Source organism: Hipposideros armiger, unplaced genomic scaffold (assembly GCF_001890085.2).
Source record: "Hipposideros armiger isolate ML-2016 unplaced genomic scaffold, ASM189008v1 scaffold_16, whole genome shotgun sequence".
NCBI classification, from domain to species: domain Eukaryota; kingdom Metazoa; phylum Chordata; class Mammalia; order Chiroptera; family Hipposideridae; genus Hipposideros; species Hipposideros armiger.
The window spans coordinates 663,399-674,465 of record NW_017731366.1 but is presented as its reverse complement, the minus strand read 5'-3'; the positions used below and the strand labels follow the sequence as shown (position 1 = coordinate 674,465).

General features: G+C 40.2%; 1 protein-coding gene across 3 annotated transcripts in view; it reads left to right on the top strand.

Moving 5' to 3' along the window:
• Positions 1-11,067, top strand: part of PPM1L (protein phosphatase, Mg2+/Mn2+ dependent 1L) — a 290,360-nt gene that overhangs the window by 162,018 nt on the left and 117,275 nt on the right. The window contains exon 1 of one of the 3 annotated variants that reach the window (XM_019626883.1): positions 6,627-6,709. The exons of the other annotated variants lie outside the window; for them this stretch is intronic. The gene's annotated coding sequence lies outside the window, so the exon portion shown is untranslated. Of the gene's footprint in view, positions 1-6,626; positions 6,710-11,067 lie in introns of those variants that run through there. 3 annotated transcript variants of the gene reach the window in all.

The following is an 11,067-nucleotide window of genomic DNA, read 5'->3' as shown; positions in this document are numbered from 1 at the left end:
GAGAGAGAGAGAGAGAGAGAGAGAGAGAGAGAGATCGTGATTAACATGTCTATAAGAAAATCTATTTGCTTCTGTCTCCTTCTTTGGCTGGTTAAATGAAACTCGCCAATAATGCTTAGTTTTAATTGTGAGTATATATGAATTTATTATACTAATTTTTCCATTTTTGTCAGGCAGTTGCTATATTGTCCAAAGGTTTGGTTTGGTCTTTGGGCTCCTAGATGTGCAGTATGGCAAGAGAAGAGTGCCTGGCATATAGTAGATAGTAGGTACCCAATAGATGTGCATTGAATGAACTAAATAAATAGAGGAATGAGCATACCACAAAACCTGGAATAGACTGATTAGTGACCTACTTTAGGATCATAGAATGTTACAGTTAGAAGTGACATTAGAGGTCATTCATCTAGTTCCCTATTAGGAGATATCAAATGAATTAGCTGTTTGCTCTAGAAAATCTTTTAAAAGAGAGATTTGGAGTTTTGGGAAAGATACTAGATTTACAAACAGATAACCTGGGTTCCATAGCCAGCTAACCATTTGCTTTTTTGTATGACCTTGGTGTGTTACGCAGTTTTTTCCCTTCTAAAGTAAAGATACAATGAGACAATGGATGTAAATTTTGGGGTTCGTGTATTTAATCTGCCTGGCACCCTTCTTCACTACTATCCACAGATGACACACTCCTCTCGACCACAAGGCACATGGCCAGGTACCTCACCCCATCTGAACAGTGATTGGTCTGGAAGGTGGAAACATGATTAGAGCATGACCAATTATTACAGTCTTTCTGTGGGATTCTTCAAACCAAACCTGACAAGGCCTTTTCTTCTAGTAAAATATTGCTGTAAGGATTTGAACTTGGCCACTGTCGGAAAGAATAAGATGACAGAGAATAGTAGAGATATAGGGCAGATAGAGCTTAGGTTCCTTGGACCTACAGCAAACCTAACTCTTATGTTTACAGCAATTTTCCTTGTTTTTAACCTCAAAAATTCCCATTTAAGGTTTTAAGGTAGTGTATTAGTTTGCTAAGACTGCCACAGCACATGACCACAGTCTGTGTGGCTTAAACAACAGACATTTATTTTCTCACTATTCTAGAGGCTAGAAAGTAAAAATCGAGGTGTTGACAGGATTGGTTTCTCCCAGGGCCTCTCTCCTTGGCTTGCAGATGGCCACCATCTCCCTGTGTCTTCACATGGTCGTCCCTCTGTGAGTGTCTATATCCTGATATCCTCTTCTTATAAGGACATCAGTCATATTAGAATAGGGCCCACCTTAATGACCTCATTTTAACTTAAATACTTCTTTAAAGACTCTACCTCCAAATACAGTCACATTCTGAGGGATTGAGGGTTAGGATTTCAACATATAAATTAGGGGGGATACAACTCAGCCCACAGATGGTATTTTGTTGGGTTTCTATGACTTACTACTGAACGTTTCAGTTGATCTAGTCACCATAAATTGGACAAATCAGAGTCATAGGATATAATCAGGAAACATCTTTATGTTTGTTTCCCACTGTCTAATTAGAATGTATGTAGTAGGGGAAGTCCTTTCCTTACTCCACGATGAAACCTTGGGCAGTCCTGTTATTTTTCTGATAATTTTAAAGTAATACACTTAATTACAGTGACTTTTAAGTTACAAATGCAGTTTCAGATCAGAGAGTAGAGTGGCCAGTTCCATGAGGAAATTAAAACTTCAAACTCGATTTGAAATTAAATCTTCTCCCTGCTTCCCTCCCCCAACTAAGGAAGACCTTTGCCAATTGAGAATTCTCCTTAAGTTTCCACTTGATAGCCATTGTTTCTGATCCTGCAAGGGTCTCAGCTGGAAAAGAAAGGGGAAAAAGGAAAGAAAAAGAGAGAGGCAGGGAAATGCTTCCTTGACTTAGAATGACACAGAGTGACTGACTTCACGCTTCCAGTGCCTCCTGTGCTTAACAATGCTGACTCTCTCTCTCCTGGGCCCCTCTGGGAGGTCTCAGCCTCTCCCCTGCTCTCTACATTTTACTAGTAGTATAAGCAGTACATTTTTCTTACCTCTTGGTTTTCAATAATGCATTCCATGCATACTCCATTGTGGAGCCCTTTTACCCCTCTAGACAGTCTTCTTGCGCTGGATCTAAGTGGCTTCAGATCAGCCCTTCTCCCCTTGTGGACTGAATCTGTCCACCGGAAGTAGGAAGTACAGGAGATCCTGGGACAGACGAGTGCTGGGAGTGCAGGCCCGTCTGGCATAGTCACTCCGCCCTCCCACCTCTCCTTCAGCTCTTGTTCTTTTAGCTTTTCCATGCAGGAGTTAGACATGCATCCACCATGTACGGTAGGAGCACACGCCAGGCTTCTAGGATGGTCGTTTTGAAGTCTCTCTCTCTTGACATGAAGCGAAGGGAGATGCACCCCACCATCTCACACCTTCCCTCTGTGTTATCTGTGAATAGGGGCACACAGAATGGCACTCTCCCAAGAAATCTTCCTGAGAAACCCTGTATTTACGTTCTCCTGACCCTTCATTTTGAATGTGGGTTGGGGCTTTCTAGAATCACAAAGCGGGTTGTTAAATATTTCTTTTACAAATTTGTATGTGGGCCTGGAACTTGCATGACTATTATCTCTAAGTATCTCAGTTGTAACTTTTAGTTTAACAAACTTTCCCCAAAAAGTACTTAGTAAGCTGTGAAGTGCTCCACAAATGTAAGGAATTAACTCCCTTTGCCCCAATGAACTGAATGAGACAGAAAGAGAATAAATTGTGACTGTACTTCTTAAAGAAGCAAACATTTTCAAGAGATTTATATAGGTTAGTCTGGGTGATTTTGTTTTGTGTCTAGTTAATACATACTTTATTACTTAGTTAAGGTAGAATTGTGCTGCTCTCCTAACTCAATGTATAAATTGCTGTAATCAAGGTAGCAAGGGACAAACATTTGAAATGAAAAATGAGAGTCACCCAGGAAGCCAGCATTTCTCTCCCGTTTGGATTAGGCAGCCTGCAGATGGTACAAATACACACTATGTCCATATACTCAGTATAGGTTTTTATGGTTGTGGTACTTTGCCAAGGGCACAAACTGATGGACCATCCTGTACTCCACTCAGAGAAGCACTTTCTTCACTTGGGGTTTGGAAGCATGGTCAGAGGAAAGTAGAGATTCCGTGGGAAGCTGCAGGCATCACTTGGAATCATCCATTTAGTTCATTCAGCAGTTATTTACTAAGAACCCACTGTTTTTTCCAGGCACTTATGCTAGCCATGAGGTCTATAGTGGTGAACTAAATAGACAGAACTTGCAATCTAATGGGGGAAGCAAACATCAAACACTTAAATGCAGCATTGCAAGTGGTGCTAAGTGGCAAGAAAAAAAATGACAGGCTGGGGGAAGGCAGGGACCTTCCACCTTATTAAGGGGATGGGAAGAAGGCATTCTTGGCTGAGAATATAAATGGTGGGTCTCACTCTCTTTCCAAGTTTGCAGTTCACATGTATTCCTAATTAAATAGCAGTAGTCAGTAATTCTATTTTTAAATTTTTAAAAATTTTTCACTGTGCATTTATTTATTTTTTATTTATTTTATTATTAGTTTCAGTACAGAACAATGCAATAGTTATCCTTTTAAACCCTCACAAAGTAACAACCCCTTTCCCCCATCCACTGCCCTCCCACCCCCGATATCATACTTATCTATTACAATTCCGTTGACTCCATTCCCATACTCTACTCCACATCCCGTGACTATATGTATATATAATTATAGTTGACATACAGTATTATTCAACATCAGCTTCAGAAATACAGTATGGTGGTCAGGCCTCTATACCGTCTATGAAGTGGTCTCCCCAACAAGACATGAGTCCATCTGGCCCCCTAAAAAATATTTACATCATTATTGATTTTATTCCCCAGACTGTCTTTTCTATCCCTGAGGCCATATTGTAGTTACCAATTTGTATTGTCTCGTCCCTTCCCCTTCTCTTTCATCCCCACCCCCTCCCAATTCAATTTTTCCTCTGTGTCTCTGAGACTATTTCTGTTTACATTTCTCATTTATTCAGTTTTTTGGATTCCACATGTAAGTGAGATCATATGGTATTTGCCTTTCTCTGACTGACTTATTTCACTTAGCATAATGTTCTCTAGGTCCATCCATATCGTTGCAAATGGAACGATTTCCTTCTTCTTTGTAGCTGAGTAATACTCCATTGTTCAATGTACCATAGTTTCTTTTTTTTTTTTAAAGATTTTTATTGGGGAATTGGGGGAGGGGAACAGCACTGGGGAATTGGGGGAAGGGGAACAGACAAGTTGCTGTCGTTTTGTTCTTCAGTCTAGTTGTGGAGGACGTTGCTTCACTGGCCCAAGTTGGCACCATCATTGCGCTCTTCCTGGGCGAGGCAGATCAGTCGCCGGCTTCTGGACGGCCGCTCACGCTGGCTGCTGGCTACAGACGGTAGCCCATGGCAACCCACTGCCACAGGGGCTGCAGCCTACGCCGTTGCAGGCTACTCACGGCAGCCCAGCTCCAGGTTGAGCTGTTGTTCAGCATCTTAGCTGCAGAGGGCAGTGTCACTGGCCCTCATATGTGTGATCCGAACCGGGGCCCTCTGGCATCCCAAGCGAGTTCTTAACCATTGCGCCACCCGGCCGGCCCAGCCATAGTTTCTTAATCCAGTCGTCTACCGATGGGCAGTAGTCAGTAATTTTAAATGAAACATTACATTTGATGGGGGCATACTACTTTCCAGGGAAACGACTCAAGCCTGTTTTTCCAAAATGTTGTCTTCTTCAGATGGTGTCAGATCCTTTTCCTAAGTAGAGCTTAGATTTTGTTTAAAAAGATGACTTTGGGAATCCTTACTGTTGATTGGAATAGAAGCTTGTGTATAATATTTTCTCTAAGTGGTCAATTCTGTCCTCTCAGAGCTTCTTGTTGTCTGAAGCCTGAAGAGCTCTCACAGAGGAGTCATTCTTTTGTTTTCTGCCTTCTCATTCTCTGTGGTTAATCCCTCTGTTCTTTTAATTCTATTTCAAAGTGGGGATCCCAGGGAAGTGGAGGGGATCAGAAGGATGAGTGAGGAAAGCCTTTTTTACCTATGAACAGTTTATTAATAAGACTGTTTTCTCCAAACCAAATTACCTACAGTTTTCTTTAAGAAAGCAAGAACATAAATGTGGTTGTACATTGTGAACGTAGAACAATTTAGCCAGACTGTGAATTGAGAAAAGGCCTGTATTTCCTCTGTGATATAATATCTACTTAAAGTGTGGACTACAGAGAATGCTTGGCACCAGTTCAAGCTATCAGTTGTCAGTTTAATTTTGATAAAAATTATTCCTGAATGCTGGGTGACATAGAAGTAGCGCTGTACAGTACATTAAGAACCTTGTTTTCTGGCTTCCATTTTGCCACTGACTGTTGGCCATCCTGCATAAGTCCCTTGGTGCTGTGTCCCTCCGATTCCCTAGCTCCAAGGGGAGGGTGGGGGTAATACCTGCCTCACTGCCTCTCAGGATTATTGTGGGCATAGGTGAAGTAACCTTAAGGTGTTTTCTGATAATGAAAACTTTCACATTAATAAATTATTATCGTTGCCATTTGCTTGTTTTTGAGTTTTTGTCTGTGACTGATCTTAGCCCATAAAACCGTCCCCGCCAAGTCCATTTATCCTGAGGCCAAGATTCATGACATCTTGCCTGTGTGCCTGCATGGGTAGTAATTTTATGACGTGGCTGCTACCAATACAGGTGTTCCCTGTCATCGTGTATATTAGAAAAATGTGTCCTATGAAGCAGGAAAAACTGGGTTTGAATTTCAGCTCCATCATTCACTGCTAAATGAGCCTAGGGGGATTTTCTTCTTTCTGTGCTTCAGTTTCCTCATCTGGGAAATGGCTTTGAGGTAAAATTATAAACATTATGAAAGCGTTTAACACACTGCCAAGTGTTATGAGGGCTTTTAATGAGTGCTAGTCCTCTTCTCCTTTAAAACAAACAGTATGGAACGCAGTATTTGCAAAACAGATTATTTTTTTTAAGTAAAATGATCTATCAGGGGTTATGATTAACACTGACTTAGATTATCATCAAATTTGGCTGCAGCTGAGAAAGTGAGGCACATCTGCACTTGTTTTCTAATAAGATTATATTTTAAAACATTTTGGTCTTGTATACTTATTATTTAGAGGGAACTGAGTACAGCTGTGTTTTGATAGAAATATTATAGAAAGCAATTCATTTTTATTTTATTACTATTTGAAATGTTACAACTCGAATACATGATTTTTGTTATGTATGTGGGATTCATAGTCTACCTATTTTCAGAAAAGTTTTTAAACTGTTTATAAAATTAAGCCCAGTGGAAAGCAAAGCAGTTAACAATGAACAAAAATAAGGAAAGCAGAAGAGAGGGAAACTCTGGAGGTGCAAAATACCTCCAAGGGAAAAGGAGAACAAGAGCTCTTGTTGGTTGCATTTCTTGTGGGTCCCTCATCAATTTACACTGATGTGTCCCCACCTCCCTGCCCTGCTCTCTCATTGTTTGCAGGAATGGGAGCTATGGGAGCCTGGGAGCTTGGTGGGAAACGAGCCGCAGCTGACCAAGAATTCGCAGCACACAAATAGGAAGGGTACATTCTTTTTGTTGCCTTGATCATTTTTCCTGAATTGATTCCTGAAGTGCTTCCAATATTGCATCTGTAGGTATGTTGTCTCTTGCCTGGGCTATAAACTAACTTACTCTCTTTATCTGAAATATTTCGGGGCCAGGAGTGGCGGCAACCTCATTATGGAAAAAAGGATTTTGAGACATAGCTGTCTATTTATGAATTTAAAATGACTGGATTTCTCTTCAATAACAGTGCCTCTTGAGGAATGTGTTTAATGGAAGTTTATGCTGTTATGGATATTTCAACCTAATGGTGTAATTACCATATGTCATTAATCCTGTTCCTACAAGGAATTTATTTTTTTTCTTTGAAAGCTAGAGGGTAACAAGAGCAAATGTTTTCAACTTTAGCACATTATTTATTTTAAATGTTAGTTGACAAGTTGAGGATATGAAAAACAAGGAATCTAGATGATCCATTTCTTGAAAAATGGAAACTACTAAACTGGGCTTAGAAGAATGCCTCATGGCATCCTTCTTCCGTGCAGCTATTAGTATAACAGCTTCTCACTGCCTCTTCTATTTTTAGACTTGGGTTTTTTATGGGTTACATCTGTGCCTGCTCTGCTCTTCCCCACCCCAAATACTTTTTTACGATCCAAGTCAAATGATTGGGAAGGAGGGAAGGACACCATTTAAGAGGTAAATTGAAGAGATTACACATTCACTGTTCCTTGCTCACTCTTCCCAGGGAGAAAGAGATAGTACAATATATTGTTTTTCCTTCCTTCCCTTCTTTGTATCCTCTTTATCCAATATTATTTTATTACAAAAGTAATGTGTATTCATTATAGAAATCCTAAAAAACATACAAAAAACTTAAAGAAGAAAAAAAATCACATGTCATTTCTCCACCTAGAGAGAACTATTGATGGTGGTTCCGTGAGTGATATACATGCTTATTTTATGTGGGTGTGAGTTCTTGCCATAGCAGTTTGGTAAACTTTTTTTTTTTCAGTTAGCAATATATTGTAAATATTTTGCATTATTACTGCTTCTTTTACATCATCATTTTTGATGGCTCTATGGTGTTCTCTCTGTCATATAAATGTGTCTAGATAGGGACAAAACACATTTATCTGAAGACAGAAGCCTTCACGCTCCGAGCTCTGAAAGTAAGTTGCAATCCAGATGACCCAGGCACTGGCGAGGACCTGGCGCTGCTTGTTGAATGCCCGCTGCTGGGGCTGCCAGAGAACTCGTAGGACTTTGAGGAGGGTCTGGACTGGCCACCTCTGCTGTTTCATGCCTGGTGCCTGGATTCCTTGGTGGCCGGAAAAAGCCCTGGGAGAGGCTTTCTCAGCTATCATTGTTTGAGGTGGACAAGAGAATTTATATACAGGTTTTTTTTCCTTTAAAGCCATGAGAATGTGTAGTTCTGCAAGGACTATTCAACTCCTTTTAATTATAAATAATGACTCTGGTGAACTTTACATTGGCAACCATTGAATTCGCTCATCCTGCAGGATGTGTTGTAGTTTAGATTCTGATCTATTAATCTAATCTCTACTCCAGCTTCATTTTTAAAGAACTGTGTAATTTGCAACAGCCAGGGTAACCTTTCTGTTGGGAGGTGCAGACATCTGTACACGTACATAAACGCCTCTTTGGTGTGTTTGGTTTTATGTAGTCAAAGGAGTAGTGATCCATCAGTTACAGTTTTTTTGTTTTGTTTTGTTTTGTTTTTAAGGAACGCAATACAACACCCATTTATTAGCTCCCACTTCTGTAGGTCAGAGCCAGGTGGGCTGGAATGGGTTCTCTGCACAGGGTCAAAGTGAAAGTTTTGGCTGGCTGGCGTCTTGTCTGGGGAAGAATCTGCTTCCTAAGTCATTCAGATTGTTGGTAGAATTCAGTTCCATGTGGTCATAGGACTGAAGACCCTGTTTCCTTGCTGGCTATTGGCCGGGGGTTGTTTTCAACTCCCAGAGGCCACTTGCTCTGCTCTGGTCCTTGTGTGCAGCTCCTCCATCTTCAAAGCCAGCAAATGGGCTTCGAGTTTTCTCCTGCTCTGAATCTCCCTTCCATCAGTTCCAGTTTGCCGGGCCAGAAATGCTGCACTGCAGCAGAGGCATTGGAAAATGTGAAGACAGCACATGCTCAGGCAATACTCAAGTCGCATTGCATAAATAGTGGATGCTGCCGCACCCCTGTTTGTTTTTTCCCAGCGGACTGTCCTGGGGCCTGGAGCTGTGCACCTCAGGGGCCTGAGAGAATGAGCCCCAGTGAAGGAGTTCTAATTGCACCAAATCAAAGCTCATTGAGTCATCCAGGTTATTAACTCCTTGATATTTAATTACTAGCTTCTCCACTGCTGGAAAATGTCATCAGGTCCTTGTGCTAAGTCTCCTAAACAAGTCAGTTTCCCTTTTAATGGTTCATGATTTATTGTACTGTAGAAAGATCAGAAAAACATTTTGACAGCCTAGTAAGCTGGAGGTGCCAGCTGATGTGTCCTCCACCGTCACTGCTCCCCCAGGCCTGCGTCTGGCTGCAGGCAAGGTCCTGCAGAAGGAACATTCCCAAGACTTAGAAGTAACCCAAGACTCAAATTTGTATTAGGGATTTGAAAGGATCCTTGACCTACGTGTTTTGTCTGTTTGTTTCTCTTATCTATAACAACTGTCATGTGTGGGGACTTGGGGGAGAATTTTTAATTTAATGTCTTGACATTATTTTAATGGCTCAATTCAATCCTGAGTATCAATCTAACAGTAATAAAGAACTTAGGCAGCACCTTCTCTTAAACAGTTGTAAACGTCTCAGATGTTTAGTGTTCCCCAAGGGTGTGTTTTGTCTTATATTTTGAAATATGGTTTCAGCATCAACAAAATTGTTTTTTTAACATACTAGGTATTTTGGCTTGTGTAATTGTACGAGTTAACTAATGCAGAAACAGTATAATGCAAAACACCCTACAATCTGAAGCAATGGAAATAGTTGTGAGATTTATGTTTCTTTCTTTTTTTAAAAAAGATTTTATTGGGGAATTGGGAGAGGGGAACAGTGTTGGGGAATCGGGGAAAGGGAACATACAAGTTGCTGTTCTTTGGTTCTTCAGTCTAGTTGTGGAGGATGTCGCTTCACTGGCCCATGTTGGTATTATGATCATTGCGCTCTTCCCGGGTGAGGCAGTCGGTCGCCGGCCATTGGACGGCCGCTCACAGCGGCTCATGGCAGCCCAGCTCCAGGTCGAGCTGTTGTTCACCATCTTATCTGTAGGGGGCGCAGCGTCACTGGCCCATGTGGGAACCGAACCGGCGGCCCTGCTGCTCAGAGCTCAGGTCCCAAACCAACTCTTAACCAGCTGAACCACTCAGCCAGCCCCGAGATTTATGTTTCTTAAATGGACTTAATAACTGCTGCTTATTATTATTATATTTCCTTTTAAGGAGAGTTTAATTCATTTATTACCATAATTATTTTATTGAACATGACCTTTTAAATCATTTTCTTAAACTGAAAAAAATGGAATCCTGGTTTAATTTATAATTTCCCAGTTAAATTGATGCATAGGACTTGCATAACTACTTTTAGTAACTTCTGCTAAGCAGAGTGATAATAAAGTAATATTTAATTCTTCCCTCAAAAATTATTTTCCATCATTTCACATAGGTGGGGCCCCATATATATTAATAATTATGCAGTGTTTGATAGAATAACTCTGAAGTAACTCTGAAGGGGAATGAATTTCACTTGAGAAAACCAATCTAGTATAATTTTTGTGCTGGCCAAGTGGATTTTTTTTCCTCTCAGTTTTAGTTTACTTTCATTGCAATAATACACATATGGTTCTTGGCTCAGTGCCTGGCCCACATAGTAAATGCTCAATACATGTTAGCACTTGTGAACATTTCCATTATATTCACCAAAATATTTCAGTTCATTTTTTACCTCTAGTAGTACCTCGTATGCTTTGTTTGAAATAATTAAATCTGCACGTATTTACATAGTCTTACAGAATTAAATGGAAAGTAAACTCTGAATAAATTTTAATGTGTTTCCCAAGAGCTAGTAAAATAATTTAAATTCATTTCATAGCTGTCTCTGAATTAAAACTCTTCTCATTTATCACCCATTTCATTTAACAATAAAAGAATGCAAAACCACATAAGGGAAAAATCTTTGACACAACAGGGATATAATGCCTGTTGCCTGGTTAAAGCATTTTAACACTTTTTACTGTTTTTAAAATTTTATATTCACCTAGGTCACAAATGTTTTATGTTCAAAAGTGTGATGAATTAGCATAAAGAGTCATTGTATGGTAGAAAGTATTACCACAAGTTCAGGATACCTTCTAAGTGTGTGTATTTCAATATTTAAATTATTGTTCAATATTAGTTTTTGCAGGTACAGATCTACATAAAATTAAGAGTGCATGGTTTAAGTT